The sequence below is a fragment of the Rattus norvegicus genome, chromosome 4 (genome assembly GCF_021556685.1).
Source record: "Rattus norvegicus strain SHRSP/BbbUtx chromosome 4, alternate assembly SHRSP_T2T, whole genome shotgun sequence".
Lineage (NCBI taxonomy): Eukaryota > Metazoa > Chordata > Mammalia > Rodentia > Muridae > Rattus > Rattus norvegicus.
In genome coordinates this window covers 66,838,713-66,856,181 of record NC_141537.1, presented here as the reverse complement: position 1 = coordinate 66,856,181, position 17,469 = coordinate 66,838,713, and the positions used below count along the sequence as shown (strand labels likewise).

The window sequence follows — 17,469 nt, the reverse complement described above, 5'->3', positions numbered from 1 at the left end:
GATTTTATTTGATATTAGAATGGCTACTCCAGCTTGCTTCTTCTGGCCATTTGCTTGGAAAGTTGTTTTCCAGCCTTTCACTCTGAGGTAGTGTCTGTCTTTGTCTCTGAGGTGTGTTTCCTGTAGGCAGCAGAATGCAGGGTCCTCGTTGAGTATCCAGTTTGTTAATCTATGTCTTTTTATTGGGGAGTTGAGGCCATTGATATTGAGAGATATTAAGGAATAGTGATTATTGCTTCCCGTTATATTCATATTTGGATGTGAGGTTATGTTTGTGTGCTTTCATTCTCTTTGTTTGTTGCCAAGACGATTAGTTTCTTGCTTCTTCTAGGGTATAGCTTGCCTCCTTATGTTGGGCTTTACCATTTATTATCCTTTGTAGTGCTGGATTTGTAGAAAGATATTGTGTAAATTTGGTTTTGTCATGGAATATCTTGGTTTCTCCATCTATGTTAATTGAGAGTTTTGCAGGATACAGTAACCTGGGCTGGCACTTGTGTTCTCTTAGGGTCTGTATGACATCAGTGCAGGATCTTCTGGCCTTCATAGTTTCTGGCGAGAAGTCTGGTGTGATTCTGATAGGTCTGCCTTTATATGTTACTTGACCTTTTTCCCTTACTGCTTATAATATTCTTTCTTTATTTTGTGCGTTTGGTGTTTTGACAATTATGTGACGGGAGGTGTTTCTTTTCTGGTCCAATCTATTTGGAGTTCTGTAGGCTTCTTGTATGCCTATGGGTATCTCTTTTTTTAGGTTAGGGAAGTTTTCTTCTATGATTTTGTTGAAGATATTTACTGGTCCTTTGAGCTGGGAGTCTTCACTCTCTTCTATACCTATTATCCTTAGGTTTGATCTTCTCATTGAGTCCTGGATTTCCTGTATGTTTTGGACCAGTAGGTTTTTCTGCTTTACATTATCTTTGACAGTTGAGTCAATGATTTCTATGGAATCTTCTGCTCCTGAGATTCTCTCTTCCATCTCTTGTATTCTGTTGGTGAAGCTTGTATCTACAGCTCCTTGTCCCTTCTTTTGGTTTTCTATATCCAGGGTTGTTTCCATGTGTTCTTTCTTGGTTGCTTCTATTTCCATTTTTAATTCCTTCAACTGTTTGATTGTGTTTTCCTGGAATTCTTTCAGGGATTTTTGTGTCTCCTCTCTATGGGCTTCTACTTGTTTATTTATGTTTTCCTGGAATTCTTTCAGGCATTTTTGCGATTCCTCTCTGTACGCTTCTACTTGTTCTCTAAGGGAGTTCTTCACGTCTTTCTTGAAGTCCTCCAGCATCATGATCAAAAATGATTTTGAAACTAGATCTTGCTTTTTTGGTGTGTTTGGATATTCCATGTTTGTTTTGATGGGAGAATTGGGCTCCGATGGTGCCATGTAGTCTTGGTTTCTGTTGCTTGGGTTCCTGCGCTTGCCTCTCGCCATCAGATTATCTCTAGTGTTACTTTGTTCTGCTATTTCTGACAGTGGCTAGACTGTCCTATAAGCCTGTGTGTCAGGAGTGCTGTAGACCTGTTTTCCTCTCTTTCAGTCAGTTATGGGGACAGAGTGTTCTGCTTTCCGGCGTGTAGTTTTTCCTCTCTACAGGTCTTCAGCTGTTCCTGTGGGCCTGTGTCTTGAGTTCACCAGGCAGCTTTCTTGCAGCAGAAAAGTTGGTCTTACCTGTGGTCCCGGGGCTCAAGTTCGCTCGTGGGGTGCTTCCCACGGGCTCTCTGCAGCGGCAGCAACCAGGAAGACCTGTGCCGCCCCTTCCGGGAGCTTCAGTGCACCAGGGTTCCAGATGGTCTTTGGCTTTTTCCTCTGGCGTCCGAGATGTGTGTGCAGAGAGCAGTCTCTTCTGGTTTCCCAGGCTTGTCTGCCTCTCTGAAGGTTCAGCTCTCCCTCCCACGGGATTTGGGTGCAGAGAACTGTTTATCCAGTCTGTTTCCTTCAGATTCTGGTGGTGTCTCAGGCAGGGGTCCTGCCGCTCCTGGGCCCTCCCCCACGGGAGCCCAGAGGCCTTATAGAGTTTCCTCTTGGGCCAGGGATGTGGGCAGGGGTGAGCAGTGTTGGTGGTCTCTTCAGCTCTGCAGCCTCAGGAGTGCCCACCTGACCAGGCGGTTGGGTCTCTCTCTCACAGGGTCTGGGGGCAGAGAAGTCTTAGGATTCTTGATGTCCTGAAGCTTATGTGAACTTCGATGAACAAAAGGATATATGTTAGTATTTACCATTGTATTGAAATCCATATTTTAGGAATATAGTTAACAGGTGTCTGTTGGACAACAAGAGTAGATCCATACCTTTAAGACCTAGTAAAAGCTATAGCTTTGAGTTAAAATGCACAGAACATTTTTTTCCTCAATCCAGAAGGCTATACATACAAATTGAACAGAGTTTTTTTTGTTGTTGTTGTTGTTTTGGTTTTGGGGTTTTGGGTTTTTTTGCATGATGAGAAGCATCTTTAAGTTTATATTCAGAAGACAACTAAAGGGAAATTAAAATCTTGAGTTTGTGACTAAATCGTAAAGTGCCAGTGTTCCATTAGCAACGGAACTCCATTGATCAATGTTAAAATTCTAAACTTTGAACATTTCCCATTTTTATCTCTATAAATCATTATATCTCTATAACTTGCACTTATATACCTTAAAACATCATCTTAGACCCTCCAACATTTATAACTTGCACCAACTTTAAACATCTTTACTTGCATTTACCAACTTTAAACATCTTTCATCTGAAGCATATTTTATTTCTAAATCATCATCATCCAAGTTCTTTTACATCCTCCAACTTTCATCACTTGCATTTATCAATCTCAAACATTTTCTATAAACTTTTTTTTCTTAGACCTTAGCCTGCTGGGTTGGATCATAACTCACCTATGGGCACTCTGAATGCTGCTTCTCGATTCACATCAGCTCCTCAACCTTCCCTGCATCCTGATGCCACTGTCTAGAAGACCCCCACCCCCACCCCACCCCTGACAGGGGCCACCGTGACCCAGCTTCTAGACTGCTTACTTTCACATTCCTTCTTCTTCAACAAAGTATCCCCAGATGAGGTTGCTTTCCTGAAACTCAGATCTCACTCTCAGATCTAGGGTTCAAACTATCTCTAATCAGCGTCCAAAGACTAAAGGTATATATAGACATTTTACGTAGCCCATGCCCATCACAATACTTTTGAGTTCTTCAACTTTTTTCCAGGTTACTAAATATACTGTACCTCAGGAAACCAAGAATAAACTTCAACAAAATCTAAAAAATTATGTAATTTCTGTTGCCTTCCTTTAGCAAAGCACATTATGCATTCTCACAGAAAGCATATGGTTGTTCCCATTTTTTCTTCTCTCTCTCTCTCTCTCTCTCTCTCTCTCTCTCTCTCTCTCTCTCCCTCTCTCTCTCTCCCTCTTCCCTTCCCTCTCCCCCTTCCCCTCCCCCTTCCCCCCTCCCCTTCTCTTTCCCCCTCCCCTCCCCGTCACTCTCTTTTACTTTTTTTTAGAGCTCCCTTACTTTTTCTGAGCTCTCTTATCTATGTTTTCTTATGTCCTTTACTACCAAGGAATACTCAATGCACTAAGCTCCCTTTTTCCAAACTCACTTGTCTTTTCTCCCCGAGCACTCACTTTTTCCATGCTATCCTTCACTTTGGCCCCCATAGCCAAGCACTGGACACCATTCTGCTGGAGGCTGCCAGCCAGTCACTGTGAAAACCTCAACTCGGGGAGTGAGGATGATTTTTAAAAGGCAGAAAGAAGATATAAGGGACCGATAAGGGAGGGCGGTTAGTCAACACCATGCCAGGCACAAGTGTGTTTTATTGGTGTCTTTTAAAGGCAAGCAACACAAAGCATGACCAAATACAAGAAGTTAAACAATGACCATAAATGCTTATGTGGTGAGTTTATGGTATGCAGTATCTATGTTTGACTAAGGCCATTTCCTTCAGTTTAGGACAGTCTCTCAAGGACATATGCATAAGTGGAGAAACTTGGCAGGGTATAATGCATGTCTTAATTAAAAGCAAAGACAGATTTGGCAGACTCATTCATGATTAATCACAAGTAAGAAGTCAGTCAAACTTAACTCCAGATGTGCTCCCCTCCACTGTGTGTATATGTGTGTGGAGTGTGTGTATGTAAATATGTATGTGTACACGTATGTATATGTATATATGTATCTATATCTCATACATACATTTTATATATAACGTATACATATATGTATGTATATGTGTGTATATATATATACATATATATATATATATCCAGAACCATGCACACTAACATACAATTTAAATGTAAACTTTGATAGTGTACTGGCTTAGGTACTAGGTACAGTGCTGAATAGTGCACAGGGTTAGGTAGAGTGTTTCTGGGTAGTGGTAGCACACACCTTTAATCCCAGCATTAGGGATGAAGAGACAGGTGGATCTCTGAGTTTGAGGTAAGTCTGGTCTATAGAGCAAACTTCAGGACAGTCAAGGCAATACAGAGAAACCCTGTGTCAAAACTGCCTCCTACTATTAAACATGTAGTGTACAGGTTTAGGTAGAGTCCTGGGATGCTGTTCCCTATTGAGTTTTTGCCTTCAGTCATGCTGGAGACAACTCAAGTGTAAAAAAGACAAGATTGCTGCTGTGAAGATGAAAGGACCCTTCAAAACTCCAGATAATGAGAGTCTGTGAAGGATCTACTACCTTCCATGGACACCATGGGCTGACAGTTATCACTGGCTTGGGGTACAACAGCAGAGCACATGTCTGTGGTACAGGCTGGGTGTCATCATCCCTTGGGCTCACTTTTTGGTGAATTGTGGGCACCATCTCCCTGAGTCCTTATTTGGAAAATTCCTTGGCACACATCCCTCTGATACTGACTACAGCCATTTCTACTGTTATAGCAATGGTCCTGTAAAAGGTCACTTCAAGAACCACTTTGTCTCTCTTACTCTTTATCACCCTCCACTTCCTAGTAGAACACACCAAGGTTAAAACAGAACTTTAAACAAGGAATTCTGTATTTCACTCACCATAAAGCACTAACCTCCCTGCACATCTGCAATTTTTTCTGGATCCCAGCCCACCCCTGCATACACAGAGGTCCCTCACATCAATGCCATAGACTTCACCATAACAATTAACTTTTATATGATATAACAGAGGCCTGGCCACACTTCTGTCTAGCTTCTTTCCCACACTGTGCTGAGCACTGTCCTAGCAATTGGGAGGCTGTTCATGTGGTGAGGGTGTCATCTTATTAACACAACCTAAACATAAAATTTTACCCTGTCTCATGTAAGAGTGTGGGGTTTTTTAGAGGAAGATATGTGATATCATTCAATATCACCTACCTGCACTTTCACACATATGGATGTGAACCTGCAGACATGAGCACACATACAAATGGAAAACATGCATATTAGTATAGAATGTGAGGGGAGGGTGTTGCCATGATGTTTCCTGTGATAGTGACATTGATGTTTGTGCCATATTGTGGCAGCTCTCTGAGTACAAATGAAAAGATTGCTACCACCAGGGACAGAAGTCCTCGGGCAAGATCAAACACCAGCATTGATTATCACAATGTATCAGATTGCAGGCAGAGCCCAGCTTGTGAGGTGCAGGTGTCCTGGGAACACCTGATTTTACTTGTCCCAACCTCAGTGGGCCTTTTACTTGAGTAACTGTGACAGTGAATGACCAGGCTGTCCTGTCATGTTCAAAGCCTTCTGTCCCCATGTGCTTATAGTTTACACCATGGTGGGTTGGGTTTGTTATTCCTGTTCTGACCTGAGACTCTGTGAAGTCTGTGCTTTCCATGTGCTGGAACTGCATGCGCTCAACCACCAAGTTTCCATTCTTCCTCACGAAGGGATGGCAGATATAAACCATGGCTGATACCCGTCGATCATGATGCTGGGCACCCATGCCCGTTGGCTATTGTGCACTCTCTGTAGTGACCCAGAATGCTGTAAAGTGCAGTGGTTAATTGAGAAAAACTTTAAACCTTTGGCTGAATTATCCAAGCTCTGTCCTTGGAGACAGTTTTTGGCTTGAGGTTGTTTTATGGGAGTCACAGTGTGTGAGAAGTCAGAGTGACTGATGTAAGGACAGATTTTTACAGCAGTTGAAAGTGTAAGTACAGTCATGTCCTGAGCTTTGCCATATGTTGTCTGCAGCATAGGATCATTTTGGCTCTAGCTGGCTGTCCACTGTGGAACACAGCTATCTATGGCAATACTTGTGAGCACACAAAATTGTATCATTTATTTCTGTGAGAAACTGTCACCCTCTTCCCAAAACATCACCCTATGTTTGGGATGAAAGAACAAATTCTGGCCATACCTGACTAATGAGAACTTGAAAGGGAATTAATTTTAAAGTCACTTGCACTAGCAGCATCAAAGGGTTCAGTGATGTATTAATTCTATAAGAAAAACACATATGTGGTTAAGGCTCACTAATGACCCATGAGTTTGCTTCACAAAGACAGGAACACATTTATGCCACCTTTCTTTTCTTTTTTGGAGCTGGGGACCGAACCCAGGGCCTTGCGCTTATGCCACCTTTCAACCTGCTTAATCTCTCCCAGGACCTATAGTTTTGAGTCTCTGGCAGTAGAAGTAGTGTGAACCAGGCTGCCTATTGGTTCCCGATGGGGATTCAGATCGTCCACTGCCCTTTCCATTCTCACATAGAACCCAAGTACTGCTTTAGAAACTTCATCTTCTAGAAAAGGCCTTGGTACTCTGCACACCTATATTAAAACTGACACATAGGTCGCATGGTCATTGGAACAGTGAACAAGAATAACAGACCCATCACCAGGAAACACAATAGAAGCACAAGTTGCTCCCGTTCTTGTGTAGACCATGTTCAGCAGTTGCTGAAACCTTCCCTGCATCTAGATTTGTTTCCCACTGTGTAGTTGCTTTTGGTCCATCCTATTCACCAGCAGATAGACACTTGGTGGTTCCCATTTCTTGGCTATTGTGAATGGCACTGCTGTGACATTGTGTCCTTTGGATCTGTGCCCTTGAGTGTGATTGCTGGATCTCTTGAAACCTATGTCATTGTTTCACAAAGAACTTCAATTTCCTCCCATCATATATCAGGATATTCATGTGTATAATTTCTGTTACTATTCATCAGTGAAAATTGTTTTAAAAATTAAATAAAAGATTGCAATATAGCTATGAGCTCTGGTTGAGTAGCTCACTGGACTCATGGGTAAACCAACTACTATTATGCTAAATGGATAGAGTATGAAACTGCCTCCAGATTTCTATTTATACACATAAATTAGTGCAGCTCTCTGACCTTATCGATTGTGTGTGTGTGTGTGTGTGTGTGTGTGTGTGTAGGTGTAGGTATAGGGAAGGGTGGCTAACAGAGAAACTCACAATTTGAAAAATTGCCTGTGGAATGCTCAGCTACTAATGGAACTTCTTTATCACCCCTCTTCCCAGTGATCAGGGACCACTATTGAATAAAATCAGAGGGATTGTAAGAGGCAGATGTCAGAGAGGAGCAGAGTGGAGTAGCACCTTCTGCATCTGAGTAGATTGCTGCACTCAGGAACTCACTGCATCTTGGTTACTGACATAAGACCTATACAAGCTCAAAACAGTTGACATTCCAGCATTGAGGGTAGAAGGGCTCATGAGCCCTAATTGCTACCTGAGAAGCTGTGGACAGTGGATGGTTTCTGCTGAAGGTGTGAGTGGGATTTGTTTTTGTTGTTTATGTAGTCCTAGTAGTAGACAGTTAATATCTCTCAACAATTTAAAAAAATCATTAAGAGTTTGTAATTGATCTCTTCTGTTTTGTACATTCAGTGGTTAATTTTTCTGTAAACCTATTTTATATCCTAAATAATTGATAGAATCTCTCTTTGTATTTATTTTTCATGAGAAATTTGTAATCCACAGCGAGGCAAAATTCTCTTTTCATCGTCGTCTTCTTCTCCTCCTCCTCCTCCTCTGCTTCCTCCCCCTCCTCCTCTTCCTCCTCCCCCCTCCTCCTCCTTCTTCAGTATTTGCATCTGAGTCAGCCAGTAAGATATCATCCATATAATGATGACTTTGAGATTGAGGAAACAGTTTATGAATTATTTCTCACGTTGTTGTACAAAGTATTGGCACAGGTAGAGCTGTTTAATAATCCTTGTGGTAAGACTTTATAATGATACCTCTTTGTTTGGCAGCTACTATTATAAGTAGGTCCCGAGAAAGCAAACCTTTCCATACCATGCTCGTCCAAAGGGGTTGTGAAAAGCAATCTTATAAATTCATTAGTATCATAGGCCATGAGTTAGGTAAAAAAAAAAAAAAAAAAAAAAAAGGAAATGGGATCCTAGGGTGAAAAGAGTCCATTGATTGAATCATCTTATTTATGGCTTTGTTAACATCCTCCATTTTCCTGTTTCTTTTTTATAACAAACATGAGAATTCCATGGGCAGGTAGATTCTTCATTGTTGAGCATTTAGCTGCGCCTGTACCAGCTATTTTAGTACTTGTAATTTTTCTGATGTTAAAGACCATTGTTCCACCAACACAGGTTTGTCAGTTAGCCATTGTAAAGGTAGAGTAGCTGGTGGTTTTGAAAGACTAACACATGTTGTGTCCTGCTTATGGACAACCTGGATGCTCTGTGACTATTCTTGACAATACATTTTAGTATTTTACTCAGAAGCATTCTTTATTTTATGGTTTATTTCTGAGATTGAAGTAATGCTAATCTATGTTTTCCATTGCTGCAATAAATCACATCCCCATATATTCATGGCTGTATAAGCCACACATGGCTTTAATTTTCCTAGTTGTCCTATTGGCAAATACATTCATCGCATTGTTTAGCCTGATACTTCTTTCTTGATATGTCTCCTATCAGAGTAGCATCATAACCATGAAATCTAATATCAGTCATACTTCTAATCCATTCATCTATTGGTGATGATCTTGCCTTTACAGATCTAATCACCCTTTTGCATTCTGACTTAGCATTTTCCAAACCCAAAGTTCTGGTTAATATTTGTCTGACTTCTAAATTCGATATTACAAATTCTATTTACAAATGAAATCAATCTTTGAAAGTTCCTATCTCTAGAAGCTGAATATTTTCCTTCTGAAGAGGCCAAGATTGTGGTGAAATTATTGCTACATCTGTTCCTGTTACTTTAACCCTTCAATTTCAGTGCCATTTATTTGTATTTGTAGCTTTGGCCTCTGGTCTTTTATAGCAGTTTGCCAAAATACTTGGTTTTTGATTTCTCCTAAAGAATTGTTTTATCCTTGACTATATCCAGAGCAGTATTGTTCTTAACAACAGGCATTAAATCTTTCAATTGCTCTGTGGATGAGTTTTTTCAATGCTGATGAGGAATGATTGAATCAAATTTGATATTGGAGCCTTTGGGAGGCCCCTTAGGGCATTTCTCATTAGCAAAGGGTTACCTTTGCTGTCTCTTGTTGATCTGCATTTATTGGTCCAATGCTGGCCTTTACCACATCTTCTGCATACTCCAGAAGACTGGAGTCTTCTAGTTTGATTGTCCCTTTAAAAAACATTTCTAGAAATTCCTTGCCTATAATTCCTCTTCAAATGACTTTGATTACTACAATTAAAACATTTAGCATTTTGATTTTTCTTAAACTTTTAGAAATTACCTCTCCTATCAGAGTAGCATCATAAACATGAGATCCAATATTAGTCATACTTCTAATCCATTCATCTATTGGTGATGATCTTGCCTTTACAGATCTAATCACCCCTTTGCATTCTGACTTAGCATTTTCCAAAGCCAAAGATTTGATTAATATTTGTCTAACTTCTAAATATGATACTACTTTATTTACAGATGAAATTGATCTTTGAAAAAAGTCAGTGAAGTCTTCAATTGGACCTAGTATAATTTTAGTAAACAACTCAGACCTCTTTCTTGATTGTTTAACTTTGTACCAAGCATTTAAAGCTGCTAAATGGAATAACCAAGATGTGATCATCAAACTCAAGCTGGCTTTGTAACTCAGCATATTGATCTTCACCTAGCAACTGATCTTGGAAAATATTAATACCTCTAGCCCTATTTCATTGTTCTATGGTCTTAGCTTCCTCTTTCCACCATATGCATTGCACCATGGTAACAGAGGACCAGCTTCCAATATTTCTGTTGCCAAGTCTTTTCAGTTTGGGGGAATAATTCTGTTCTGAATTGTCCATGAATTTGATATCACATAGGGTGAATGCATACCATATAAAATGATATCTTCCTTGAATCTCCTCAAATCTAATATGCCAACAGGATTCCATTTTTTTTAATAACCTTTGGGGACTCTATCATCTCCTGGTAGGTCTTATATTGTAACTGAATAAACTAAGGAACGTTTTCTAACAAACTTGGGCCACCCCTCTTTAGTTTCGCCATGTAGTGATGCAATAGTTTCTTCTCTAAATTCTACCTTCTGTGTTCGATTATTTTTTTCCTAATTTTATTTATAAGTCTTTCTAAGGCTTATCTAAATCCCTCTGTCTGTGAGCATTTTTCTTATTTTCATTTATAAGTCTTTCTAGGGCTTGTATTTTATCAATCAATCTTTCATATATGGCATCAAAAAAAAAAAAACAAAACAAAACCACTGTAGCTATTAAGGGTAAAATATGAATTACCAGACTGATAGTAATTATAATCATATTATATCAATCTCAATTAAGTCATTTATATTTTCATTTTCTGTTTCTATTTCAAACCATCTAAGTAGCACTATACAGGATTCTAGCACTTCATATTATGGTATTTTCCATCTTAACTCTCTCCTTGAGGACTTCCCATGTGACTTACATAATCTGTTGGTTTATCAGTTTGTCTGCAGCTGTCATGATTTCTCTCTCCATGTAGTCATGCCATGTGTTGGAGTACCAAATGTTGTTTTTTTTTTAAATCTCAATCTTTCAATTTTACCAATGAAGACTTGGGAGCCAGATGTGTGAAGGCCTGCTAGCTCAGAGAAGCAGAGAAAGCACCCAAATGACCTTCCTCCTCAGATGTCCTAAAAGTACATTCTCTACAGAGTTTCAAAAACACTTCAAACTCAATGTCCCTTCTCCTACTTCCCATTTGTCTCTCTGTCTACCTTCTTGACTCCGTCTTTCTCCCTATGCTTTTGTCCTGTGTTCACTCCCTGTCAGCTATTTGCTCTGACTCTTGACTTATGGTTGACCCTATTTAATTCTGTTTACAATAAACAGAAAGCTCTTGGATTAAAGGTGTAAGCTATGGCTGAGCCATACCAAAACTAGTTTTTCCAGTAAACAACACAATCTTTTTTTTTGTTTGTTTGTTTGTTTGATTTTATTTTTACAGACAGGGTTTCTCTGTGTGTAGCCTGGGCTGCCCTAGAACTTGCTCTGTAGACTCATAGGAATCTGCCTGCCCCTGCCCCTGCCCCTGCCCCTGCCCCTGCCCCTGCCCCTGCCCCTGCCTCCTGAGTGCACTAGCACCAACGGCCCAGCTATAAAAACATATCTTTTTTTTTTTTATTAACTTGAGTATTTCTTATATACATTTCAAGTGTTATTCCCTTTCCCGGTATCCGGGCAAACATCCCCGTCCCCCCTCCCCTTCCTTATGGGTGTTCCCCTCCCAACCCTCCCCCCATTGCCGCCCTCCCCCCACCAGTCTAGTTCACTGGGGGTTCAGTCTTAGCAGGACCCAGGGCTTCCCCTTCCACTGGTGCTCTTACTAGGATATTCATTGCTACCTATGAGGTCAGAGTCCAGGGTCAGTCCTAAACAACACAATCTTATGGCTCCCAGTTCAATCAAATATCTTGCAACAACTATGTTACACAATCTGTGGTCAAAGATTGAAATCTGAGTTCTATCTCTAGCATTCTGTAGAAGCATGACATTCTGAACTCCAGAAAGAGGTTTCCTGATAAGGAAAAAAAAAATAAACTCCAATGGGCCTGTCAATCAACCTGGGAGAAAAAAGTAATCTCAAGAAAGAGATATGTCTCAAAGACTTTAGAAAATATTCTAATGCCTTTGTAAGATCACCACAATGGTCTCTTTGGTCATGTCCACTCTCATCCCATGAATGTTTCTATCCTAGTGATCTCTCTATCACTTGTCCTGTCCCCACATAATCCTCCACAATAGCTCCTTTGGTCACTATTCACTCAAACCTTGGGGTTTTATTTTTTTTTTTTTTTTTGCTTTTTTTTTTTTTTGTTAGCCTTGACTTAACCAGCCTTCTTTATCACATTGCTTGTCTAAATTCATGAATACGTATCTTGGTGACCTGAGTGAGGCCAGGAAAAGAGCTTGTCTACATGCACAATCAGACTAAACTCCCAACCTTACTAGATCTGGAGAGATGACTGAGCATGTAAAGTGCTTGCTCTGCAAACATGAGGACCAGGTTTGTACTTCAAAACCCAGGCACAGTAGCACATGGCTGTAATCCCAGCATTGAGAAGACAGAAACAGAACAGTTCCTACAGCTCACTGGACTGCCAGTCTAGCTGAATAAGTGAGCACCAGGATCAAGCAGAACTTAGCTCAAAAACTAAGGTGGAAAGTGATTGAGGAAGTCACTTGGTGTCAACCTATTCCTTTCCTCTAATGTTCTTTAATACAGTAGCTCTGTTGAAATATTAGAGATAGAAAAAAATCTCCAGATTAAAACAAACTAAAACCCAACCACCTAAGGACTAGTTTGAGCACTGATGAGATGGCTCATTAGGTAAAGGTATGTGCTGCAAAGCTTGATGACTTAAATTTTTGATCCTCAGGTCCTACATAGTGAAGGAGAAAACTAACTTTCACATGTTATCCTCTGACTTCCACATGTATGATGTGATATATATGTATATATATTCACATGTACACACATACAATGAAAATGTAACTAAAAATAATAATAAAATTTGATTTTGTTAGTTGTAAAGTCTGCATAAAAATAAAAACAAAAAAATTTTTAAAAAGCAGAATTACTGACCAATCTGGGAGTTTTTAAAAACTCACTTAGTAGGAGCCAACATGGCCTCATTAAACATAAACCATGCCTCTCTGAAACACAAGCAAATTATTACATACTAGCACAAAGAAAGAGTGACTATGTTTCATTGTAGAGAAAAATTTTAATTCTTTGGAGGAAATGTAAAACATTTCTTTTCCTGAAAAACGTAATATACATTTTTGACACTCTTCTTTTATGCAGGGTTACCTACCTTACCATCTGCTTTTTGTTGATTATTATTTGGGGGGATATTTTCACTATGAAGAAGCTTATGAACATCTTTATCATCATCATCATCATTATCATCATCATCATTTTGAGACTTGAGGTCTCTGGTCTAGTTAACTTTAAGATGAAGATAACCTTGAATTTCTGACCATCCTGATTCTACTTCCAGAATGCTGGGATGACAGATGTGCCCACAATGCCCAACATATGCAATGCCAGGGATGCCCAGTGTATACAGTCCCAGAACGTTGCACATATGCCAGGCAATACTTTTATGAACTGAACTACCTTCCAGCCTGGTCTTCTGTTCTCTAGTGATGCTATGTTTCTTCAAAGGCAAACTCTAGTAGTCATGAGATGCTCAGAGATATGCTCTCAATATGTCACTTCAGGTCACAAGTTTACCATGATGTGGTGAAAGAAACCAAGCTTTGGGGCTGAGATGTCCTATGTAAATAGGACACATTGAGAATAATTAGGCAAGTTTCCAGACTTCCTGACACTACTTATTTGTCTGCTGGTCATTTTGTTGCACATTGAACCTCTTTTACTACAAGCAATGACTCTACACCAAAGCCTAAGAAACAATGCTAAAAAATTATTTGTCAGTGTTACAGTGATTGATCACATTATTCTGTTCTGTAATAGAATTTATTATCTTTCTTTCTACCATACGTGGTATTTTTATTGGATATTTTTTATTTCCATTTCAAATGGTATCCCCCTTCCTGGTTTCCCCTACAGAAACCAGCTATCCCATCTTTCCTCCTCCTGCTTTTATAAGGGTGCTCCCTGACCTACACACTCCTTCCCACCTCCTTGCCCTGACATTCCTTGACACTGGGGCTTTGAGCCTTCACAGGATCAAGGGCCTCTCCCCACATTGATGCCCAACAAGGTCATCCTCTGCTACTTATGTGGCTGGAGCCATAGGTTCATCCCGGTGTACTCTTGGGATGGTGTTTCAGTCCCTGGGATCTCTTAGGGGATCTGGTTGATTGATTGATAGAGTTGGTCTTCTTATGGGGTTGCAAACCCCTTCAGCTCTTTCAGTCCTTTAACTCCTCCATTGGGGGCTCTGTTCTCAGTTCAATGGTTGACTGCAAGCATCTGCTTCTGTATTTGTCAGGCTCTGGCAGAACCTCTCAGGAGACAGCTGTATCGGGCTCCTGTCAGCATACACTTTTTGGCATCTGCAATATTGTCTGGGTTTGGTGGCTGTATGTGGGCTATATCCCCAGGTGGGGCAGTCTCTGGATGGCCTTTTCTTCAGTCTCTGCTCCAAACTTTGTCTCCATATTTCCTCCTATGAATATTTTTGTTCCCCCTTTTAAGAAGGACTGAAGCATCCACACTTTGGTCATTCTTCTTGATCTTCATGTGGTCTGTAGATTCTGTCTTGGGTAATGTGAGCTTTTGGGCTAATATCCTCTTATCACTGAGTGCATGCCATTTTGTTTGTGTGTGCATGTGTGCGCGCACGTGCGCGCGCACGCGCGCGTGTGTGTGTGTGTGTGTGTGTGTGTGTGAGAGAGAGAGAGAGAGAGAGAGAGAGAGAGAGAGAGAGAGAGAGAGGATTACGTCACCTGGGATGATATTTTCTAGTTCCATCCATTTGCCTATCAATGTCATGATGTCATTATTTTAGATAGCTGAGTAGTACTCCATCATGTAGATGTACCACATTTTCTGTATCCCATTCCTCTGTATCCCATTCCTCTGTATCCCATTCCTCTGTTGAAGGACATCTGGGTTCTTTTCAGCTCCTGGCTATTATAAATAAGGCTGCTTTGAGCCTAGTGGAGCATGTGTCCTTGTTATATGTTGAAGCACCAGGGGTGGTATAGCTAGGTCCTCAGGTAGTGCAATGTCCAATTTTCTGAGGAACCTCCAGACTGGTTTCCAGATTGGCTGTACTAGCTTGCAATTCCACCAACAATGGAAGAGTGTTCCTTTTTCTCCACATCCTCACCAGCATCTGCTGTCACCTGAATTTTTGATTTTAGCTATTCGGTATGAGGTGGAATCTCAGGGTCATTTTGATTTATGTTTCCCTGATGACTAGGAATGTTGAATATCTCTTTAGGTGCTTCTCAGTCATTCAATATTCCTCAGTTGAGAATTCTTTGTTTAGCTCTATACTCCATTTTTAAGAAGGTTATTTGATTCTCTGGAATCTAACTTGTTTAGTTTTTTGTATATATTGGATATTAGCCTGTTGGGATCCATGCCCTTAAAACCCTCCATTATTGATGGTAATATTATAGTTAGAGTTAAGTATGACTCAGTTCATAGAAAATCCCCAGCCAGCTGCAGAAGACTAATACAAATCTGGTGGTCAGGATGCCCAGTGATATGACAAATCTGTGACCTTTCTGAGAAACCAACATCCTGCTGACTAATGATATGACAAACTTGTAACCTTTTTGAAAAATCAACATCCTCTTGACATCAGCTGACCACAAAAGCTCTGTGTCCTTGGCTTTTGTAGATGTTCCCCACTTCCCCCTCCCTCTATTACCCCTGTTATGGTGTAAATTCAGCCTTGGGGAAAAATAAAATTCTCGCCTTGATCAGACTCTTGTCTTGGCGTCCTTCTTCTCGTCTCTTCTCCCCTATTCTCTCCTAGGTGGTTCCCAACCTCCACTGACTGCCCTGCAGGCCGGGGCAAACTGGCACCCAGACATGAGGCTTTTGGAAGTCACAGAGGAGAGAATGCCGCTCACCAGGGAAGGATAGGCCTCTCCGTTTATCACAAAAGCACCAGAGAGTGACTTCAGCATGAAGACACCCACAGTACCCGCGTGAGACAGCCTGGGAGATTGCAGAGCTGGTGCAGATCTTACGGTAAATTTAAGTGATGGGACAAGCATTCTCCAAACAGTCACCTTTTGTGACAGGACTCAAGGAGTCATTCAAGATGCGAGGAATTAAGGTTAAGAAAAAGAAATCTAAAGAAATTCATAGACTTTGTGGGAAATATTTGTCCATGATTCCCCCAGGAGGGAACAGTTGATACAAAAAGATAGCGCAGAGTTAGTGATTGTTTTAAAAACTATTATGAGACTTTTGGTCCTGAAAAAATTTCAGTCACTGCCTTCAGTTACTGGTCTCTTATTAACGATATCCTTAGGATTATCCCCACAGCAGCCAGTTCCTGCCCCTGTGGTCAAAATGTCACAGGTTAGGGGCCAGGGGAGCCCCTAAAGTAGTTCCAGAGAGAGTCTGCAACAAACTGCGAGGAACTTTATTTTGCCAGTCAGAATTTGGAACAGGCTTTGGCTGTGTTTACCCTAGGATGATATCAGGAGAAAGTCTTGGCATAGACTCTTCAGCTTCCTCCAACTGAGGGCTGTGGCCAAGGTCAGGATCAATGTTTTCTTTTCCAAGGGCCTTTCACCCAGTAAGACAGCTTGGTGAAGGACTGCTACTGGAGCCCTGGAATTCGGAGGCATGGAGAGGGCTGTAGCTCTATTAAAGGTCAGTACTCCAGTGTTAGTAATCTCTTTATTGGATGTAAGAGGCAGGAAGCCCAGCTCAACTGTGACTTCTGCCTCAGGAATGGCAGCAGAAAGAGTCCTTAGAGCCCCAGGTGAACCAGTTATCTCTGACTATAGCTTACTCTCTGATACCTGAAGCTTCAATTGGATCACACACCCCCTGGGCAAGCCTCCTTTCAACACTCTAGAGGCTCAGATGCTTTTTTCCCCTGGTCTCTTGGCTCAAGGTTGCCAAGTATGTCTGACAGCCTGAAGAAACTTCTCCACTAAAGCTAGTTTTCCCTCCACACTTACTAGGGTGCTGCAGGAGGCTGACAAACCATACAATTCTTTTGTCAGCCCCTTGACATCTAGCACCCAGGTCCTAACCATCTCTCCATCTTTTTATTATTAGTTCTTACTGGAAGCCTAGCTTCATTTAGAGGCTGGGTCTCTTGGGAGGCAGAGCCACCAAGCTGACACTGAAGGGAGGTACTCCTTAAGGGGGAATCTAAGTCCAGAGAGACAGCAGGTAACAGACTCCAGCTGCCCCTCTGCTCACCTTTCTGTTTCAGAGGCACAAAGCTTGCACTCATTTTTGCACTGGCCTTTTTGTCCCAAGAAAGCTTTCTCGTTTAGCTGTGTGACTGAATGCTATTTGTCACCTGATCTGGTTGTTCCAGCAGCTCTCACTGGGCCACCCCCAAGTTTTCTTTCCTGGCCTCTTTGCCCTGTTCTTAAGAATTTTATC

At 41.0% G+C, this 17,469-nt stretch overlaps 1 long non-coding RNA gene across 1 annotated transcript in view; it reads left to right on the top strand.

Annotated features, from left to right (window-relative positions):
- LOC147994807 (uncharacterized) overlaps window positions 1-17,469 on the top strand; it is a 76,065-nt gene that overhangs the window by 56,504 nt on the left and 2,092 nt on the right. Inside the window, exon 2 of the long non-coding RNA XR_015685983.1 lies at window positions 15,869-16,086. This is a non-coding gene — a long non-coding RNA (uncharacterized LOC147994807). The remainder of the gene's footprint in view (window positions 1-15,868; window positions 16,087-17,469) is intronic.